The sequence below is a fragment of the Nyctereutes procyonoides genome, unplaced genomic scaffold (assembly GCF_905146905.1).
Source record: "Nyctereutes procyonoides isolate TBG_1078 unplaced genomic scaffold, NYPRO_anot_genome, whole genome shotgun sequence".
NCBI classification, from domain to species: Eukaryota; Metazoa; Chordata; class Mammalia; order Carnivora; family Canidae; genus Nyctereutes; species Nyctereutes procyonoides.
Genome location: NW_026575135.1, coordinates 31,408,740 through 31,430,634, shown reverse-complemented (window position 1 = coordinate 31,430,634; position 21,895 = coordinate 31,408,740). Strand labels below are relative to the sequence as shown.

Sequence of the window (21,895 nt, the reverse complement as noted above, 5' to 3'; positions counted from 1 at the left end):
ATATGTTCAAATAGATACTGAAGATAAAGCAGCACGGAGCCCTAACCGCATCTGCTATTTTTGCTTAGTAGTATGTTGTGAGCCTAGTCCTAAGTTAGTGTGTAATGATCTACGTTCTTCTTTTTTAATTAAACCTTTATTTATTTATTTAAAAATATTTTAATTGATTCATGAGAGACACAGAGACAGAGGCAGAGACATAGGCAGAGAGAAAAGCAGGCTCCATGCAGGGATTCCAATGTGAGGCTTAATTCTGAGACTCCAGGACCACGCCCTGGGCCAAAGGAAGACCCTCAACTGCTGAGCCACTCAGGTCTCCCTAATTAAATCTTTTCAGAAAAGATTTATTTATTTGAGAGAATGAGACAGAGAGCGAGAGAGAGCAAGAGAGAGCAGAGGGAGGGGCAGAGGAAGAGGGAGAGGGAGAGGGAGAGGAGAGGGAGTGGAGAGGGAGAGGGAGAGAAGCAGACTACTTGCTGAGCACAGAGCCCGATGCAGGGCTCAATCCCAGGACCCTGAGGTTCATGTCCTGAGCTGAAATCAAGAGTTGGTCACTTAAACAACTGAACCACTCTGGCGCCCCTATCTTGTTCTTTTAATAGCTGATGAGTGTTTCATATTAGTATATCATGATTTGGGCAACTGTTTTCCTATATATGAACATTCTAGTTGTTTATGGAGAGTGTTATTAGCAACCTTTTATTTGTTTATTTGGTTATTTTTTAAAAAAAGGTTTTATTTATTTATTTGAGAGAGAGACAGACAGAGCATGAATGGGGGTTGGTGGGAGTGGGGTGCGGGTGGACAGAGGGAGATGGATAGGCTGACTCCCCCTTGAGCAAGAAGGGCTCCATTCCAGGACTGGAGATCTTGAACTGAGTCAAGAGGCAGAGGCCTAACTGACTGAGCTACCCAGGCACCCTATTGATTTACTTACTTAAATATGGAAAAGCTCACGAATTTGTGTGTCACCCTTGCACAGGGGCCATGCTAATCTTCTCTGTATTGTTCCAATTTTAGCATATGTGCTGCTGAAGTGAGCACTATTAGCAACCTTTTATATGTATTTTTGGATAAGACTTTGAGAGTATTAGACATTGCTGATTTTTCTTTTTCTTTCTTTTTTCCCCCCTGTTGGTTAGAATCCCAGAAATGAAAATACTCATTCAGGGAGTATGCATATTAGAAAAAGTACTCTCTTAATTTCCAAAATATTATCAAAATGCAGACCTTTACCAATAATAAATGAGAGTGCCAGTTTCTCTAGGTTCTCATTAACACTGCTGGTAATCAAACTCTTACATTGTCATCCAATAGGCAAAATAGTATCTTCCTTTAATTTGCATTTCCCTTTTTACCAATTGAGGTCCTATATTTTCATTGTTTGCTGATCATTTACATTTCCTCTTTTGTGATTTGCCTACTCTAATCTTTGACCTATTTTATTTTATTTTATTTTTTTTATTTTTTTTAATTTTTATTATTTATGATAGTCACAGAGAGAGAAAGAGAGAGAGGCAGAGACACAGGCAGAGGGAGAAGCAGGCTCCATGCACCGGGAGCCCGACGTGGGATTCGATCCCGGGTCTCCAGGATCGTGCCCTGGGCCAAAGGCAGGCGCCAAACCGCTGCGCCACCCAGGGATCCCTCTTTGACCTATTTTAGATTGCCTTTTTCTTATTGACTTGAAAGAACTCTTTATATGTTTAATAATAGTAAGCACTGAGTGCTTATTATTTAAATTGACTCTGACTTTATACATATTAACACATCTAATTAATTTACATAACAACCTTCTTGGCTAGACATGATTTTTGAGTAAGGAAACAGAGGCAGAGAAAGGTGCCCAAGGTCATACAGTTAGTCAGTGGCAGAGCTGACATTCAAAGGAAGACCATTGGTTTATAAAGTCATGTCTTACCCCTGTACTATGAGTTGCTTAGCTAGAAGGATCGATCGGTGCATGCTGAGCACAGAGCTATGCCACCGGTGGGTTCATAGGACTTGCGGCAAGCATTTTTCAGAGCATATTGGAAGACAGACATTTGTGTCTAAAGTTTGATAAGAGTATTTCTCCTTAATAATAAATAAAACGATACCATTTCAAAGTAGATTCTTGATGGTGTATATTGTTGAAAGTGAACTTTGGAGGGCACCTGGGTAGTTTGGTTGATTAAGCAGCTGACTTGTGATTTTGGCTCAGGTCTTGATCTCAAGGTCCTAGAATGGAGCCCCACATTGGGCTCCATGCTCAGCGGGGAGTCTAGTGGAGGTTCTCTCCCCCTCTCTCTGTCCCTCCCCCAACTTGCACCCTGTCTCTCAAAATAAATAAATAAATAAAAATATTTTAATAAAAGAAAGTGAATTTTGGGGGATCCTGAGAAAACTGACAAAGCAGAAAATGAACAATGAAAGCAAAGGACCAGAGGAGAAGTTTTCATAATCACACTAGGCATTGAAGGCCATAAAATCTTTAGTAAAATGAGATTAAAAAATAATATAAGAACTACCTTGTTATTTGCAGTTTAAGTAAATTGTTTGTATGTAGTTTTCATTACATTAGCTAGTTTTAATCCCTTTGTGGCCTTTATCAAATTTAGTTAAAGAAGACTAACATCTCTCCTCCATCAAGGATTGTTACAAAATAGATTTATAACTATTATGATGTTTATTTTCAGGTGTGCCAGAAATATGACATATATTTTTTGCTATCTCCATTTAGTTTTGTCTTTGGAATCTTCATAATGCCTGATGGCAACAATAAAAGTCTTAATCAATTTAAGATAAACCCAGGCATCTCTGTTTCAAACTCACTTAATTCAAGATTTTCCTCTCTAACTTCTATCCTTTTTCAAGAATCAAACTAAGGAGCATGGGAGTTGAGAAAGAGATCAGTTCTGGGTCATTTTTCTTCATTTTTTTCTGAGTGGGTAGGTACAAGACACTGCAATCCTATCTGGTCCTTGGTCATGGCTATACCTTTTCACTGGGATCTTCTAGAGCATCTGTTATAGGTTAAAGTATGTTTTCCAAAAAGATATGTTGGAGTTCTAACCCCTAGTACCTCAGAGTGTGACCTAATTTAGAAATAAGGTGCAGCTGTAGTTAATTAGGATGTGTCATACAAAAGTAGAGTGGACTCCTGATTCTGTATGACTTGTGTCTTGTTATAGGCAGACAATGTGAGACAGAAGAGGAGAAGGCTGTGTCAGTGCAGGCGAAAATTGGAGTTACACGGCTGTAAGCCAAGGAATGCCAAGGATTGGTGATGACACCAGAAGCTCAGAGAAAGGCATGGTACAGATTCTCCCCTAGAGGCTTCGAGAGACGATAGCCCTGTGACACCTTGATCTCGGATTTCAAGTCTCCAGAAATTTGAAAGAATAAATTTCTGTTGTTTTAAGCCACTAGGGTTGTAGGATTTTGTTGTATGAGCTTTAGGAAATTAATACAGCATCCAAACTCTTGCTATTTCTGTGGTGTCTTCTTAGCCTATTGGTCCACTTTCACAGAGAACTATATCCACTTGACTCTGTCTAGGTGACTTGGGAAAATATTTGGCTGCTTCCAGTGTCCTGTCAAACTGCTCATTGTTCCAGAGCACTTTATACAGCTTCTCTGTACAACTTCAAGGCCAGAGTGACATGAACACTCTCTGTAGTACTTGCCAGCTTCCAGAGCAACCAAATAGAAAACCAGGCTTAAGTACCCTCTATTCTCAAAACCCTTCTGGAGGTGGTTAATTCTCTGATAATAATAATAATTCTCTGATGTCTTGGAGCTCACCTACAGGTGGGAACATGAAGCAAGATCTCCTTATGAATCTAGCAGCAGTATGTCCTCATATTGCTCTTCTTTCTAAGCCTTCCCCGTTCGTGCTTAACCATTTCTATTGAACTGTTATATCATTATCCTCTCAAACTTCTGGGATCTTTTTAATAGGATTTTTATTTAGTGTGGATAAACAGAAGATAATTTCCTCTATAATTTGGATCTATAAGAATTCATCCTTGAATTTTCTATCTAATATCTGGTAGGCATAAAAGTCTAGAATTTGCCATCCTTGTTCTCTGTTCTTTTATGTTCCTTTGTGACATACCCTCTATGAACAGTGGGGGCTCCAGTCTCGTGGTTTAAATGGGAAAGTCATCATTAAGGGAAAAGTGCAGGTATGTAAGGTTTGGGGCTCCAAAACTCCTAGAAGAAAATATATAGGAAAGGCTTCTTGAGAATTTCTTGGAAATGACACCAAATACACAGGCAACAAAACCAAAACAAACAAGTAGGACTACATCAAAATAAAAAACTTCCATACAACAAAAGAAACAATTAACAGAGTGAAAAGCCAACCTATGGAGTGGGAGAATATTTGCAAACTATATATCTATAAGGCAGTAGTATCCAAAATGTATTAGGAACTTCTATAACTCAGTAGCAAACAAAACAAACCCCCAAACCAAAATTGTAACTCCATTAAAAAATGGGCTAAGGATTTGAATAGACATTTCCCCAAAGAATATGTACAAATGATCAACATTATGTGAAAAATTATCAACATCATTAACCATCAGGGAAATATAAATCAAAACTACAATGAGATATCACCTCACACCTGTCAGGATGGTTATTATAAAAACAGAAAGACAAGTATTGACAAGCATGAGGAGAAGTTGGAACACTTGTGCACTGTTGGTGGGAATGTAAATTGGTACAGCCACTATGCAAAGCAGTATGGAATTTCCTCAAAAATTAAAAATAGAACTACTGTATGATTCAGTAATACCACTTCTGGATATTTATCCAAAAGACTTGAAATCAGGATCTTGAGCAATATTATTACTCCCATGTTCATTGCAGCACTATTCACAATAGGCAAGTTGTGGAAACAACCTAAATGTCCTTTAGCAAATGAACGATTAAAGGAAATATATTGTAAATATATAATGGGGGTATTATTCACCCTTAAAAAATTCTGGAATATGTGACAGTATGAATGGAATAAGCTAGTCTTAGAAAGACACACTTCATTATTTCACATATATGCAGCATCAAAGAATGGAATGTTGGTTGTCAGAGGATGGGGGAAGGGAGAAATGGGGAATTACTAATCCACATGCATAAAGTTTCAGTTAAGGAAGATGCATAAACTCTACGGATCTGCTACACAACATTGTACTGATAGTCAAGGGGATTGTTAAGGGTGTAGATATTATGTTGAGAGTTTTTTATCACAATAAATAAAAAAAATAAAGAATGCAGGAGAAACTCATCTACTAATATTTCATGGTATCATTCTGACTCACACAACTAGGATAGATTCATAAGTCTTAGCTGAAAATTGGAGTCAAATTCTAAAACTGATGGGCTCCTAGGTGGCTCATTTGGTTCAGCAACTGATTTTCCATTTTGGCTTAGGTCATGATCTCAGGGTCCCGGAATCAAGCCCCGAGTTGGGATCCACACTCACTTCAGAGTCTGCTTGGGATTCTCTCTATCCCTCTTTTCCTCCCTCACTCACACTATCTCTCTCCAAAATAAATAAATAAAATCTTTAAAAAATTTTAAAGCTGAGCATGGGCATAGACACTCAACCTGCATCTCTTATAATTACCTTTTAAAGATTATACCTATCTACTTGGGGTCATATTTAATGAAGTTAAGAGGTGAGAGTTTATGCCAGATAATGACTACAACTTAATGCTTAAATATCAATAAACACAGTATAGTGGCTGATGTGTTCATGAATCTTGTTTCCTAGTCATCAAATATGTGTTTCTTCCTAGCATTGCTGAGGGCTTTTACATATTTGCTATATCATTCAGGGTTCTTTCTGCTGTAACATGCCTATTCTTTTAGTTTTTCCTTGACTTGTCTATACCTAATTGCATTTACCTCAGTATGACTGGGAAATCATTGGGGTCTGGTATTCGGAAGCACAATAACATTAAGAGAGTGATATGTGCTGAATATAGCTAATCTTAATGACATAAAACTAAATATTTTAATGATGGATCAGTGATTACACACCTGCTGTGTCCTTAGTACCGAATATGTGTGGCATAGAGAAAGGATACAAGAAAAGTATAAGGCATCATATATATGCACATGAAACTTACCATCTGGGTAGAAGGATAAGGACTAGAGAATAAGCAGAATAAAATCACCCAGTACAAGCTATAGGATGCAGATTATTATACAAGAGTATCTAATATAGTTCCAATAAGGCAACACTAAAAGGTGAGATAACATTTTAAGAAGGATAGAATAAATCTGGCCTAGAGTCCCTTCCAATTGAAGTTTACTTGAGTTGAATCTTGAATCTGGCTAGAACATTTCCAGAGAGAGTTTTTCTGTGCAAGCTATGAGCTGTTCCCCAAACTTGCAGACGTGGGAATAAGTAGAAAAAAATCCTATTTTGGAGGCATATGAATAGTATGAACCTTTCATACAGACAGACTCCTAAATGCAAATGTCCCAGGTTTATTTTCACTTGGGCCTCTATCTCACTTATGTTAATGCATTAATTCCTAAAGCAAATGTTCTTGCTAAGGATAAGTCTGTAGATCTTACTGAATGCAGACTAGGATGTCTCTTTATTTGCTTTTTGCTACTCTAGTGGTATCTCCTTGGGTAGTCCTGTCGCTCAAAAAAAGAAAGTATCTCTCCAGGATACTAGGAAAATCTACCTTGGTTTCAGCCTTTTATAGAAAGGTAGAAATGTGGACTGTCTGACCTAAGAGATCTGGTGATCCTAACCCCTCGAAGAGCAATGTACTAGTTCATAGTCAATTATTCTTAAAAAATTGTTTCTGCTAATGCTTCTATTCTGTTCTGTATTTCATTTTTTTTTACTTTATTCATTGTCACATCATATAATTTCCATATTTTTATGTAGTCTTTGTAAGGACTATTTTCCATTTTTCCATCAGAATTGCCAAATGATTTGCCCGTTTTAGCTATTTGAATAGTTTCTGTGATTTTTTTTCTAACATAGATGATCAGCATTTAATGATTACTTTTTGCTTTTCTTGAGTTCTTTCTTTATGATAAAGTTCCTGAAGTCAGATTACTGAATTAAAATGAAAGATGTTGCTTTCCGGAATGACTGTAAAAATTTACAATGCTATGTTAGTCACGTATGAATGTATTGTAAGAGCCAATTGCATTTTCCAAAGATGACTGTAAGGAATTCTCCATTCTACATGATCTTTTCCAATATTACCTTGATGTGGTGCCTCTTCCCAAACTCCTTGAATCTAGATGGGCTTATGACTTGCTTATAACCAATAGAACACAGCAGAAGATACTTTGCATGATTCCTGAGATAGGTAAAGAAAGGCAGCTTCCACTTCGTGTTCTGAATACTCATGATTGGCACCATGAACTGTCTGTTACATAAGAAGTTTGGATATCGGGCAGCCCCGCTGGCGCAGCGGTTTAGCGCCGCCTGCAGCCCAGAGCGTGATCCTGGAGACACTGGATCGAGTCCCACATCAGGCTCTCTGTATGATGCCTGCTTCTCCCTCTGCCTGTGTCTCTGCCTCTTTCTCTCTCTCTCTCTGTCTCTATGAATAAATAAATAAAATATTAAAAAAAAAAGTTTGGGTATCTTAAGACTATTATGTCACAGCATGCATGCCAGGCCACTTGGAAAGGCAACATATAATAGACATTCTGGAAGGTATTCTTAGATTTCTAGTCTCCCAGACAGATGCCAGACATGCATGAACAGGTGTTCAGATGATTTTAGTCCCCAATTATGGATTCATATCTGGTCCTGTGTCTTCTCTATTGAGTCCCCGGTTATGGTAGAACAGTGGCCAGCTATCCCTGTTGAGCTCTTTCCAAATTCACAAAACCTTATCTGTGAGTAAAATAAAATGATTTATGCTGCTAAATTTGGGGATAATTTGTTACACAGCAATATCAATTGGAAAATAAATTTAGCAACATTCTTGCCAGCTTTCTGTGTTTTCATTAACATCTTTAGCCAAAAGTTTTGTTTTTCATTGTTTCTTTAATTTAGTATTTTCTTTTACAAATAAGAATGGGTATATTTCCATAAGTTAGTTTAATATTGGTCCATTGCAGCAGTTTTATATTTTTGCTCATACATTTCTTGAGGTCTTAATCCTTTATATTTCACATATATTTGAATACATCTCCTTTAAAGTATTGATAACCATATTAGATGTAAATATATTATCTCAGTCAAATGTTATTTCTTTAATTTTAGTTCATTATGTTGCCAGTCTTTACTATTTTATGGCTTCTATAGCCTGAAAACTAAAAACTATTTTTCTAAATATTTGATAAACATTGTTTGATTCCTGATAGTTTTGTATGTACAGTGTTGACATTTCACTTCTTAAACTCACCTGGAGCTTGTTTCAGTATGTGGATATTTCACATTTATTCTCTCAATATTTAAGTAAATATTCCTTAACCCCCTACTTTTTGGAGATTTCTTTATCATAGTTTGATGTTACTTTTGGGGTGGATCTTGCTGACCTAGTCTTTCTATTCCACTAGCTGTATTTTTCTTCTTGTGGTAGCTTCACCCTATTTTGGTCATTGCTGCTTTCTTGAAGGTTTATACTTCCCTCACCATCTCTTTGTTTAAATTTTTTTTTCATTTTTTTTGTTTACTTCCAAATTAATTTCAAAATTCATTCTTTTTAAAAACAAAATACCACCTATTATAGATATAATATAATGTAAATAAATCTAAAATCTGAACTTCCTTCAAATATGAAGACACAAAGATACAAATATGGTTAAATGTAACCAAAAAACTGCATTATAGTGTTCAACCCACATTTTATCTAAAATTATGATAAAAAGGAGTAAGTGAAGAAAGCATTCCAGGAAGAGGAAACAGAATGTTAAACTTTGGGTGGCAAGAAAAAGTATGGCACATTGGCGGAACTGAAGTGGTTCAGGGTGATAGAAGCACCAGGAGCTTTATGGTGGTGGGAGGTGGGAGAAGGGAGAGAGAGAAGCAGTTGTCAGGTCATCAATACCCTTTTTGTTATGTTAAGTTTTCCAGAGAAAAGTACAGAGGGAAGAAACTACAGGGAGTGAGAAAGTTGTCTATAAAAGTACAAAGAGAACTAGGGAGATAGCCAGAATATGGCATAATTCTCTGTTTGCTTGTTTTTGAATACAGGAGAAACTTGAGGCTCCTGGGTGGCGCAGTGGGTTAAGCCTCCGACTCATGCTTTTTCTTCAGGTTGTGGTTTCAGGCAGCTGTGAGATGCAGCCCTGCGTGGGGCTGGTGCTCAGTGCAGAGTCTGCTTAAGACTCCGGCTCCCTTTGCCCCTCCCCCCATGCTCTCTCTCTTTCGCCCTGTCAAATAAATATATAAATAAATATTAAAAAAAAAAAAGGAAGAATTTGGGCCAAATAAAGACAGGAGGAATGCTGAAGGTGGCCATAAAAAGGAAAGGTTGGAGATTTTGAGGCACTAATATCAGAGAACTGAGTTCTAGTTTCTTGAATTATTAGAAAATGAAGTCAGTTTGATGAGTAGTGAGTGTTATATGTAAGTGATGACTAAAATTCTACACTTGTAAATAAATAAAATCTTAAAAAAAAAGGGGGATCCCTGGGTGGCTCAGCAGTTCAGCGCCTGCGTTTGGCCCAGGGCGTGATCCTGGAGTCCCAGGATCGAGTCCCACGTCAGGCTGCCTGCATGGAGCCTGCTTCTCCCTCTGCCCGTGTCTCTGTCTCTCTCTCTATGTCTATCATGAATAAATAAATAAAATATTAAAAAAAATAAAAAATATAAAAAAATAAAATTCTACACCTGAAACTAATATTATGCTGTATGTTAACTAACTGGAATTTAAATAAAAACTTGGAAGAGAAAAAAGGAAAGCTGATTTAGTTGTACCGGAAAAAATTTGATTACCTTAAGCTATTACTTTTTAGCTCTTAAAAAAGACAACTTATGTTGAGTCAGAAGAAGTCAGAGCATTAAAATGAATAAATATGTAATTCCTCCTTGTTTTTTGAAGTGTCCAATTAAGAATAATTTAATCTAAAATGGATGTAATTAAAAGTAAAAGTTTAAATTAAAAGGAAATATTTTGAAAGTATATTGTTTTATGGAGGTAAACACTTCATTTAAAATATGCATCCTTACACTTGACATATTTATTCATTTTCTTCAAAATGTAAATGCTTTAACAAGTGTTGCAAATGTAGAGAGATAAATTAACTTTACATCAAAGAGCAAACATCTTACAAATGGCAACAAGAGACCAGTTGTATTTAAGATGTCTGATATTGCTTTATGTCTGTATTAATAATAAAATATTCTTATGCACTATATCTCCTCATGGAAAACCCTGCTGTCCTTATTCATATACAAGTAAAGCTGAATTGGGATCTGGATTCCTGTGTGTCTCCCAGAAGCTTTTTCTGGAACAGATTTGATGAGAAAATTTATAGTTTCTAACCACCTTTTTACAGATCTGCTCTTCACTACTTTTACCCCTGGAGTCCTGGATATTTTGGTGGTTTTGACAGAGTAGATCAGACACACATGTTTGCTCCAGAGCGTTTAAACATGCATTATTGATTCTATCGTTTGAAGGTAAAAATGCTTTCAGAAGAAACTTGGAAAACAAGTCTAAATCGATTGAATTTAAAGACCAATAGAAGTCCCCAGATATGGTTTCCATAGCAACAATTTGAATGTTGAATATTTCTTTGCATGTAACAGGTAATTAATGGCTTCATTGATTTAACACAAAATTTTGGCAACTGCTATATGCTAGGTAGCTGAGAAGCAAAAGGAACTAGGCCAGACTATGTCTTGTTCCTATCCTTTCCCACCCTAGTGCCACCAGAGAGTGCACAGTCTACTCAGGGTGCCTGGCAAATGAACTTTTAAGAATAGTGTGATATGTGCCATAATAAATGTGAGAAAAATGTACTTTGAAAGCACAGAAAGAAGAAACTGAATTTGTCTGTTGGGATTGGATGCAGACAAGAGGGATTTTATCACCTATTAAAGCAGCAGAGAAAAGTCATTTGAGTTTTATCTTCCAGAATGAGAATGATTTCTAGGATGGACTGAGGGCTTGGCAGGGTGGAGGATGGGATGCTTGGGAGGAAGAAAGCATATCCTGTTCAGAGGAAATAACATGTGTATAAGCCAAGGGGCTGTGTTAGAACATTGTGGTTTTGAAGTGCTCCTTGTGGTTTTCTGGGTAGTGTGAGAGAAGCACAAGGAGTGGCAAGGGAGTGGCAAGTTTTTCTGCCGAAAGAGTAGGCAGAGGTTTAAGTACACATTTTCATGACATCATAAGGAGTTTGGATTTACACTGCTGTCAGTGGGGAATGTTGAATGATCGATGATTTACATCAGACATAAATGTTAGCATCAGGAAAATCAGGCAAGGAATCAGGACCTGGATGACATCAGGTGATCATTGTTTCTACTTTCAAGAAAAGCAATGATCAAATAAGGCATTGCAGGTGACTGCTTCTCTCATGTAAAAGACTCTGGAAAAGGCTCCTTCGTAACTTGTGGAAATTCATAGTCCACCACCATGACACAATTCCACAAGCTCAGTCTCTTGGTTTTTGATTAAATCCCGTCCCTCTTGGCTTTATTCACTTGGAGATGAAGACTTTTCATCAGCTTTTAATTCACTTGAAGGCAATTTTTAAAGTTATCTCTTAGACTTTCCACTCTAGACTAAATAGCTTCTCATTTACTTTTTAAAAAAATCTCATGACTTCTGTGTGACAACTCTTGAAGCCATTTTAGTTGTTATTTTTGGATCTTTTCCAGTTTCTTGACATCTTCCTTATGTGTAGTAAAATAAAAAGGCAACGTAGTGTTTTAAAAAGGTTCTATGTGATGTTAAACCAGCATAAAGGATTATTCTCAGCCATTTTACATGCTATTACTATTAGGATATGCCTAACATTATGTTAGTAATTTTAAAAGGCAATTCTGTATTGGTGGAGGATAGAATTTTTTTTGATGTTTTCATCATCCATTTTCCTTTTCTTAAATATGTATATTTAAAATTTTTTTTAAAGTAGGCTCCAAACCCAACCTGGGGCTTAAACTTATGGCCCTGAGATCAAGAGTCATATGCTCTACTGAGCCAGGCAGGCACACCTATGAAGTTAAAATGTTTTTAACTTCAAACTGTGAATCAACTGCCTTCTGCTTAGGTCATGATCTCAGGGACCTGGGATTGAACTCCGCATTGAGCCCTGCATTGGGCTCCCTGTTCAGTGGGGAGTCTGCTTCTTTCTTTCCCTCTGCCTCTCCTCGTTGCTTGTGTGCTCTCACTCTCACAAATAAATAAATAAAATCTTTAAAAAATATTTTTAAAGCAGTCCTGATAAGTTCTTTCTTGTGATTGATGGGTGATTTCTCTAGCAGTGTTCTATTATTTTTTCAGCTTTATCAGTTATAATTGACAGATGAAATCGTAAGATATTTAAAGTATACAACATGATTTGATGTATGTATACATTGCAAAAGCATTCTGTTTATAACTTAAACTACATTCTTATCTCAAGCAACGAGGTGTAATGGAAAGAAGATAGTTTGGGGAGATCTGGATTTAAACCCATGTCTTTGTAAGATGTTTTGGCAATGAACAAGTTGACTAAAAAATATCATCCCAGAATAATTATGCAACATTCTTAAAAGTGTCCTAATTTGGATGATAACCTGTGTAGTCACCTTGGATTCTCTACATTACTAGTCCTCTTTGACTTTCAGCTTACCTCGTGGTAAAACAATTCCTAGCCAATACATTTGTTTGGAAACATCAAAACAAGCTACATTTTCAAAAAAAGAGCTACATTTTCTAGCACAAAGCCTGATACATAGTAAATACTTTAATTAGGTCCTTTCTTCTTTTTCTCTCCCCCCCTTTTTTTCTCTCCCCTTTTTATAAAAACTATTAACTTTGCAGAACAAGTGGACTCTGTATCCTTAAATTATCTAAATATCTGAGATAAAAGCATATTTGTCTAAATAACATGCTTGTGAAGTTCATCCTTATAGATGTCAGTAGGAAATTCAATGAGCATCCTTTGCTATATCCTCAATCCATGTCATTAGTAATGACATTTCATAGTAAAGACTTGCATGTGCAATGGCTTGAGTTGTCCTTTAGCTTGATATACAACCAATAAGAATGACTCCATATTCAAACCAACCTCCAGTTTTTGGATTGAATCCCATTAAAATAGGATTTCACCATGTGAACTCTGAGGAACACCATTCCCTATGGGTGGTTGATAGATATTATGGATGAGGGAGAAATGGTGTAGTCAAATAAAGTATGGAAATGGGAAATGCTGAAATAAACTAAGTTAAAGAGGTTTCTACCTTGCAGGATTTCCCAGAGCCTTTAGTGTACTCATCTATGCTGTGAATCTTTGAAAGAGTGTACTGTAGTATGCAGCATTTGTGAAATAACTAATTGAACTTGGATCTCTTTTTCCAAGGAGCTCTTCAAGAACTAATAGAAGAAAACACTTGGGAAATACCAAGTGACTGGTAGCTCAGTTTATCACAACATTTTCCAATTTTGTGGAATGTTTATTCACCTATTCATTCATCAGTAAACATATATTTGGCCCAAATTATTTATTGACTGAGTGCTTTGTCTCTAAGCAGTACTTCAAACCAGGTTATTTAACACAAAATTATAGTGTAATATTTGGAAAATAATTGTAGTAATTTAAAAATATAGATATTAAAATATATATTAAATTCCGTAAATATTTCCTTCATTCTTATTTGATGGTAAGAATTCAGTATTCTACTGGTGGTCTCCAAACTCTTTTGATTTTGCCCTCAGTTCTTTGTGCATCAAATATGCTTATTTATTTATAAATTATCTGTATGTATTACTGGGTTAATACATCATATAAATCATGCACAGAATTAAGATGTTTTAAAGGATGAGATGAAAAATAAATAAAGATAGAAATTCTAATATTTTCTTCCTGGACTTCAGTGGATCACTTTGCCAGTCTTTGGAGTCTATGCCCCCTTTCGTTTTGCTTGTTTTGTTTTGCCTTGTTGGGCCCCTCTCATTGGAGACTATTTGGTGAAGGAGCAAAGAACGAAGCAGATCTAAACATGCTACTGGCAGAGGAAGTATTCTTTTTCATCCATTATATTTACCATGATTTATTAAAAAATAAATTTAGGTTTGACACTATTGTAAGTGGTTCACAAAAAAAGAGGGTAAAGAAACAAACATTTTTAAAAAATCTCTGTGAGCTTAATCTGATTGAAGGAGATGCACAATAACAGAGCAATATCGGTTTAGAAGATGGAGTTCTTTGATCAATTCTGTTAAGATTTTCAAATATTTGTAGAACATCTATCATATGCTAAATGCTAGGCAGCAGGGATACAGAAGTGAGTCACAAGTCTCATCCTCATGGAGCTTTCATGCACCAAAAAGATGCCCAGTTTAACAGTGTTTTCTGAACAAAAGGGAAGGTTGCCCTGGAAAGCAACTTCTTAATATTATGAATATTATGTTTTGAGTAAGACTTCTTTCTATCAAAGGATTATGGAACAAAGGGTCATCTTGTTAGGAGGGAATCTATAACTGTCTTGCTGTTCATGATTCTCACTTGAGGCTTGTTCTCATGAATTCCAATTGTATTCCAATTGTTTCTAAGCACTCCTCTCTTCTTTACTCTATTTTAGAATGTAAGTCTCCTGCTATCTTTTAAGATGCTGCTGCTAGAGATTGCTGTGCTATTTCTCATCTTCACCTGCTCATTGCTCTCAGTGAATTAACCATTCAAACTTGTTTCCTTGTTAACTGCTGCCATAGTGTTCACTCATCAGTAGTCTCTCATTTCATCTTTTGTGATGAATACCCCAGTATATTATTACTTCAGATACATTTTATTTCACCAAGACTCTACATTCTAGCAGATGTCCACTTACATTTCAATCACATATAGTCTTCATTAGAGTTACTTAAATGCATGTGACTTTAGAATTTTTCAAAATGTATTTGATATCTTTGTTTTATCATGTGCTCACGTTTGTACACATATAAAAGCTATTTGATGGATGGGTATGACCTGTGGAAGTATTTCTCAGGTTTCTAGTTTTATTTTTCTGAAACATTTCACTTCAAATAGAGTTTTAATTGTATTGGCTCTAAGTGAATGTAAACCAAGTTAGTATTGAACCAGCAGATGGAAAAATCTTTATCACTGAACAATGAAACAACTTGCATTCTTTTTTTCCCCTTTTGCCATCTGGTATCTGTGCTCATATTTGAAACATTAACCATTCAGGAGAGAGTTGTTTTCTGTATCCAATAGTCAGAAGCTTTCTCTGAAGACTGGTGCTTATCTTTTCAGAAAAAAAAATGCCACAAATACAAATGGAGCCCTAAACTAATATTTGACAGTCACATAAAAGCTTAAGAAAATGCAGAGTACAAAGTGAGTCTAAGGAGATGCCATTTTCAATTTATTTTCATAATCTAATTCTGCATTGCTTGTAAAGGTTAATCTAAATCCAGCAGAACAAAGCCGGCCCACTGTTTACTTGTTATAGGCACTGCTACATTATTCTAAACACAGCAAAATGAGCATCACCCTTGTTCACAACCTATTGCTACTTTTTTCTGAATTGTAGCAGATATTCTTTTCATGTGACTTTCAAATTATCAGTAGTCAAATAGTGTCTGTAATGGTAAATTGCTTCTAAGAAAGTATCTAGAAAATAATTTATAATATTCACTTTGAAAAAAACCAGCATGACATATTAACCTCCAGTTATTCCAGTAACCTTGTGGATCAGCTTTCTTTGGATGTCCAGCAATATTCCCAGCACATACTCTGTGGAGGATGAAACCCAAAGGAACTCAAATAGTTTAGATATTATTTTAAATATTCCCTAAGGAAATATCTATGTGTCATAACAAACTTCAGCCCCTAAGAGTCAAGCATTACAATTATCTATTAGTAACGGTTTTAGATTTTTTCTGGCGTTTTCATTATGTATAAATTATTTATCTATAAACAGAAACATAAATGATTTGGTAGTTCTATTGTACTTGAGGTCAGATTCTTGGCCTAAGTATAAATCTTTTGGCATGTGGGGTGTTTATTCTCACTTTTCAGCTGGGCTTATCTTTGAGTAGACTATGAAGACTTTCCTTCTGCGGTTGTGTTTTCCATTTGGGGACCTACTAGCAATTTCTCAGTTTATGGCTGAGTGACCAATTCCAGTAGTTTACTCTGTATGGATGATCCTATAAATTACTCTTTAGATTTAGAAATAATTTTTCACTGAACAGTCTCTGATGGACAAGTTTAAGGTTACAAATAATATTCACTAGTTTAAAGTGTAGTGCTTTCTTGTATAAACTTGGACTTTATCCTTCTGCTTAATTTCACTCTGGTTTATTCGGCTTTAAGTAGATGCTTTAACACTCCCTCCTAATTGGCATTTAGGATGTTGAAGAGCTTTTGGGTGCAGAGATGTGCTCAGCTGACTTATGTAACAGGCAGAGGATTGAGAATGCTCTCTCCGCAGATGCAAGTGACACCTCCCAAGGAATCTGAGCCACATTCCCTGTCCCTCAGAATGGTGTACTCTGTACTCAATAGCTCTCATAATGATGAGTCTGAAAACTCTTCTTCCAGAGACAATGGTCACTGCTTTTGTGTCCTGCCATGTCTATTACCTATATAATCTCTGTTTCAGTTTCTTTGTTCCATGCTGCCAACAAAGTTTTCCCTGCTCACTTCTTTCCTTCATGGCCTCTGCCTGCTTAGTTCCTTTCACTTTATGGATGCTTCCTCCCTTCATGTAGATTTTCAACTTCTACCCTTACTGAGTTCCAGTGCTCTCCAAGGTTTGCATTCATCCCTGCCAGAGAGTGTGTGGTTAGATTGATGTATTACGATGCAGGAAAGAGTGCCCCTGTGGCCCTGAGCTCTCATGCCAGGCCATCTCAGGTCATTGGTCTTTATGTGTCTGAGTGAGTCAATAGTCACCTAGAGTTAGAAAAATAACAGAAACCCAAAACAATACCAAAGACATTATTTACTTGTCATTTAACTAACCTGATGTCGGGAATTTGGATTATTATTCATCTCAGCCATGGGAGACAGGTATTATCCTTATTTCTGTTTTATAGATATGGAAACAAGACTCTGAGAAGTTAAATGCTGATAGACCAAGGACTCAAACTCAGCTCAAACTTCAAAACCCATGACTTAACCACTGTTAATATGGCAGACGCCAGGTCAGAGGGATCTGCTACTCAAAGCCCAGAGACTTTTTGCAAATAGATGCCCTCCAAAGGGTCAGATAGGTGTGGTAGATGCCCTGAGGCTTTTCAGGAGGGGCATTTTCATCAATAAGCATCTTTCCATGTGCATAATTTTCTGAAGCACAATGGAGACTAACATATTTATCCTGTTAAACACAGTTTCTTGGTGGATTGAAGATGTGAAGCAAATCTCTACTGTTTAAACTTCAAAGTAATTGTGTAATAATAGAAATGGTACTGGGCATGGAATAGTAGGACCTAGTTTTTGTACCTCAGCCCTGGAGTTTTCTGACCTTTAAATTTTGGACAAATCACTCCATCTCTTACTTTATTCATGTTTAAAATTGGGTTGATCTTAATTTTAAAAGGACAATTGCACACTTAATTTTGTAAAAAAGATTTGATTACTTTGATAAAGGGCTTGGCATTTGATGGGCTTGTTTCTTACTTCTCTGTAGAGAGACTATATCTAGCTACTTAAAAAAAAGAAAAAAGAAAAAGAAAACCTCTTAATTGAAGTATAACACACACAGAAAAGTGCAGAAATAATAAGTGTTCAGCTGAATTAATTATCTCAAAATGAACTCACTTGTGAAACCACCTCCCTACTCAAGAAATAGAACACTGCCAACACCCTCTCGAGCTCTACTCATGTCTCTTTTCAACCATTAAACCTTCCCTTTTCCCCAGAAGTAATCACTATTTTGACTTCTAACACTATTTGTTGGTTGTGCCTGCTTTGCTTCTCTTTTTACCTTTGTGCAAATGAAGTTACAGATAATGATTCTTTTGTGCCTGGCTTCTTTTGCTCAAGTATGTTTGTGAGATTCATTGCTCTATTGCATGTGGGAATAGTTTTATTCATTTTGATGGCTGTAGTGTGTTTCATTGTATGCATGGCTCACAGTTTATTTATTTCACAGCTGATGGACATTTGAGTCAGTTCCAGTTTTCAGTAATCATGAATTTTGTTACTATGAGTGTCTTGCATATGTCTTTTTGTTAATATGTATACATGTTGAGTGGTGTATCACCAGGAAGATATCTTTAACCTGTGTAGATAATACTAAGCAGATATCCAAAATGATTTTCCATTTCTGTCAATAGTGTATGAGTGCTCATTGCTCCAGAGAGTAGCCAACCCTTAGTAGTCTCAGTCATTTGAATTGTGATGAGTTTGCAGAGTTATTTCCTTGACTGCCAACGTGGTTTAGCCTCCTTTTATATGTTTAATGGACATTTGGATATTCTCTTCTGTAAAATTCTTCTTCACAGTCTGTTGCCCATCTCTTTGATTGAACTTTAGCTTTTTCTTATTGATGGTTTCTATTTTTCAATTTATTGCTGAAAGAGCCCTTTGTTCATTATATGCATTACAGATATTTTCTCCTAGCCTATGGCTCAACTTTTCACTTTGTTAATAGTATGTTTTAAAGAAAAGAAGTTGTTAATTTCAATGTAGTCCAATTTTTAATTTTTTTGTTTGGTTAATGCCCTTTGTCCTCTGGGAAATATTTCTTAATCTCAAATCATCTAGAAGATATTCACTTGCATTATCTTCTGGAAGCTTTGTTGTTTTTCCATATGTATAATGACAATCCCCCTGGAATGGAATTTTGTGTATTGCATGAGATAGGAGTTTTTGTATTATATATCTCTGTGCTTTCTTGATCCTATGTTCTCTCCCTTTAATGGGAAATAAATGAGACTATGGCCTGAAGAGGATATGACTCTTTCTTCATACATTTGTGCTCCCTGTGTGTCCTTTCATATAGCACTATTCTTTTCCCAACTTTCTCTGCATTTTTCTTGAGCATATTTGAGATGTAGGATGAGTTTCTTAAGTAAGTTTTGAGTACTCTAGCTTCTTAAGGAGATTAGGACAAGGACGTTCTACAACATCCTCAAAGAGCCCAAAGTAGTTAAAAGAGATACATAGAGTGATTTATTTGTGGAGACGCAGGCCATTCTTTCCTTTCAAAATTCCTCCCACTATTCTCTGCCATTCTCTCCCAAACCGAGTATCATGCTCAGTACCTGGGCTCAATCAGCAATGACAACTCTTCCATTTGATGGTTAGCAATATGAACTATGGAAGGAGGCTTCTCCATACTTTATAGCAGGACTTGATAGCATTATAAAAACACAATGATGCTTCTCAGCTGTGTTGATGAGCACGGCTACATCAGTGCTCATTGGCATATTTTGTTTTGTGAAGAGCTTTTCCATGGCTAGATAAAACATAATTGCAACAAAGGTTATAATTTTGGCAGATACTCCGTCATGGAATAGGCATCCTTTAGATTTATTTTTGGTACTGCTACTTTTCTTTCCAAGGCAAGCACTGTTATGAACTCAAACTTTTGGTTCAGCAATGAAAATGTATAGAGAATGTACAAATGGTGGCTTGAGCTGAGGCCTTGCACACATTTCTCATAGGCCATATTGACATTTCTGACATCTTTGTTGCCCCTGCTATGTGATTTCAATGCTAGCATTTTTGCATTTCTCTGAACATTTTATTTAATTTTTAAAGCTGTAGGTCAAAATTACAAATATCTTTTTTAAAAAAATTTTGCTTTCTAGAGCTAACAAAAAGGGAAGTGCTACTATCTAAGAAGCAAGGTATGAGTGAATCTGCCAGAGTCTAGAGCCATCCATGATTTACATCCTTCCCTATCTCTTTGGGAGAGCACTGTTTTCATGTCTCTGTGCAGTTTGCAGTTTTTGAAGGGCATGTTAATAAAGGTGCATTCTAAGGAAGATAGGGAAAGGTCAGCTAGTGCTTCTTAACTAGTTTTAAAAAACTTCTGACTTCTACAGCTGTATAGGTATGTGCACAGACATAATTGTTAAGGGGTTACCCTACAGCATAGTCAAAAATAATGTGCTTTTTCTCTAGCACTGGCCTTTTAAAATGTCAGTAACTTTGTTAATTCCAAACCAATTAGTTTCACACTTTTCAAAGCATAAACTCACAATAGTCATATGTATCTCTAAATTGGGATACAATTAAAACGTATATGTGTATATATGCACATACATATATGCCTGCACAGATTTATTCAGTACCTTTGGTTCTAGGTATGATACCATTGTTCTTACTACTTTAACTTAAGGTGTGCAAGATTGCTCAGTGCTAAATACTGGTGGTAAAAAGAGAATATAGGTATCCTGACCTCAGAAAGATTCAAGATAAAATATGTATGCCTACCAAAAGGTAAGGTGTGGCTTACAAGTATTTTCACTTTGAATAATCAGAAAATGCCTTTTAGGATCTAAAAATTATGGCCAGGCTGTTCTGAAAAATTTCCCAGTTCTGACTCTATATGACCATGCTCTGGGTGTGAATTTGTGATAGAAAAGACAAAATCTTTTGTATCAAGGTACTCACAAACCAAAATGCTATACTTTCTTAGTTTGTATAGATTCAAAATCATGAAGTTATTAAGGTCAGAGAAGTAATTTATATTCTTACCTGTTTCTGCTTAATCTCATTGATTTGATTTATTTTTCTCCTTCTTAATTTCTCAGAGTTAGAACACCATTGTATTCAGGAGTTTAAATATTTTCTATTCTCATAATAAGGAAGCAGACCACCTTTATTGGGGTTGGGAGTAAAGTGCACATAGGCAATCACTCTACAAAAAGGATGCCAAGTGGAAGATTCCTGCTTCTGTTGAAGTCTGTGTAAGCACGGCTTCCTCTAGTCAGTGAACAGTACTAATCATTAATACGATTCCATATCTGGTATGGCTTTTGATGTAGGGATATCAAATTAAGCTTGTGCCTTATTTTGACATAGTGTGATTCTTTCTTTCCTTTTTCTTCTTTCTGTTTTTGTTTTGTTTTGTTTTTTACCTAAGCAATGATCAAATGGATGGGTTGTTCATGTTGATCTTTCATGGTATCTGGAGATTTCAATACAATACACTAAGACTAAGCATGTACAACAGCAGAATGTCCTTGATCATTATTATTAAAAATCTCATGGATTACTATATAATATCAAAGAGCCAGATTCTTTATAAATTAATATATGGGTCTGATGTAATTCTTCTCCAAAATCTCAACACTGATTATTTGAAACTTGACGAAATCATACTAAAATTCAACTAGAAAAAGGAAAAAGCAAGAAACACTAAGAAAATATTGACCAAAAAAAGTAATGAATAGAAGGCTTGCCCCATGAACTATTAAAAACTACATCAATTCAATGGTTAAAAACTGTAAGTCAGTCAATCTAATTTATGTATATGTATGTGAAATTTTAATAAACATGTATTTGGATATAATATTCAAATCCATCTATCTATCCATCTACATACCTACCTACCTAAATCCTAATTCTGATAATCAAATTTATCTTTATCTGTTCATCTATTTATACTTTATATATACTTGGAAAATTTATAAAAAATGTGCAGGGATCATATGAAACAATCTAAGAATTTTGCTAAGTGGTATAAAACATTATTAAATTGTATCCCTAGATGGGAAAAAGCTTGTAGGTCAATATAATTTTTTTTATGCACCTTGTAGTATATTGCCTAGCACATAAGTATTCAATGAATGTTTCTTAAATC

The 21,895-nt window shown here is 35.9% G+C and overlaps 1 non-coding gene across 1 annotated transcript; it reads right to left on the bottom strand.

Annotated features, from left to right (window-relative positions):
• Nucleotides 1-937: 937 nt before the first annotated feature.
• Nucleotides 938-1,044, bottom strand: LOC129495341 (U6 spliceosomal RNA). The gene has a single exon (XR_008661500.1). It is a non-coding gene; the product is annotated as a U6 spliceosomal RNA (small nuclear RNA).
• Nucleotides 1,045-21,895: the final 20,851 nt, after the last annotated feature.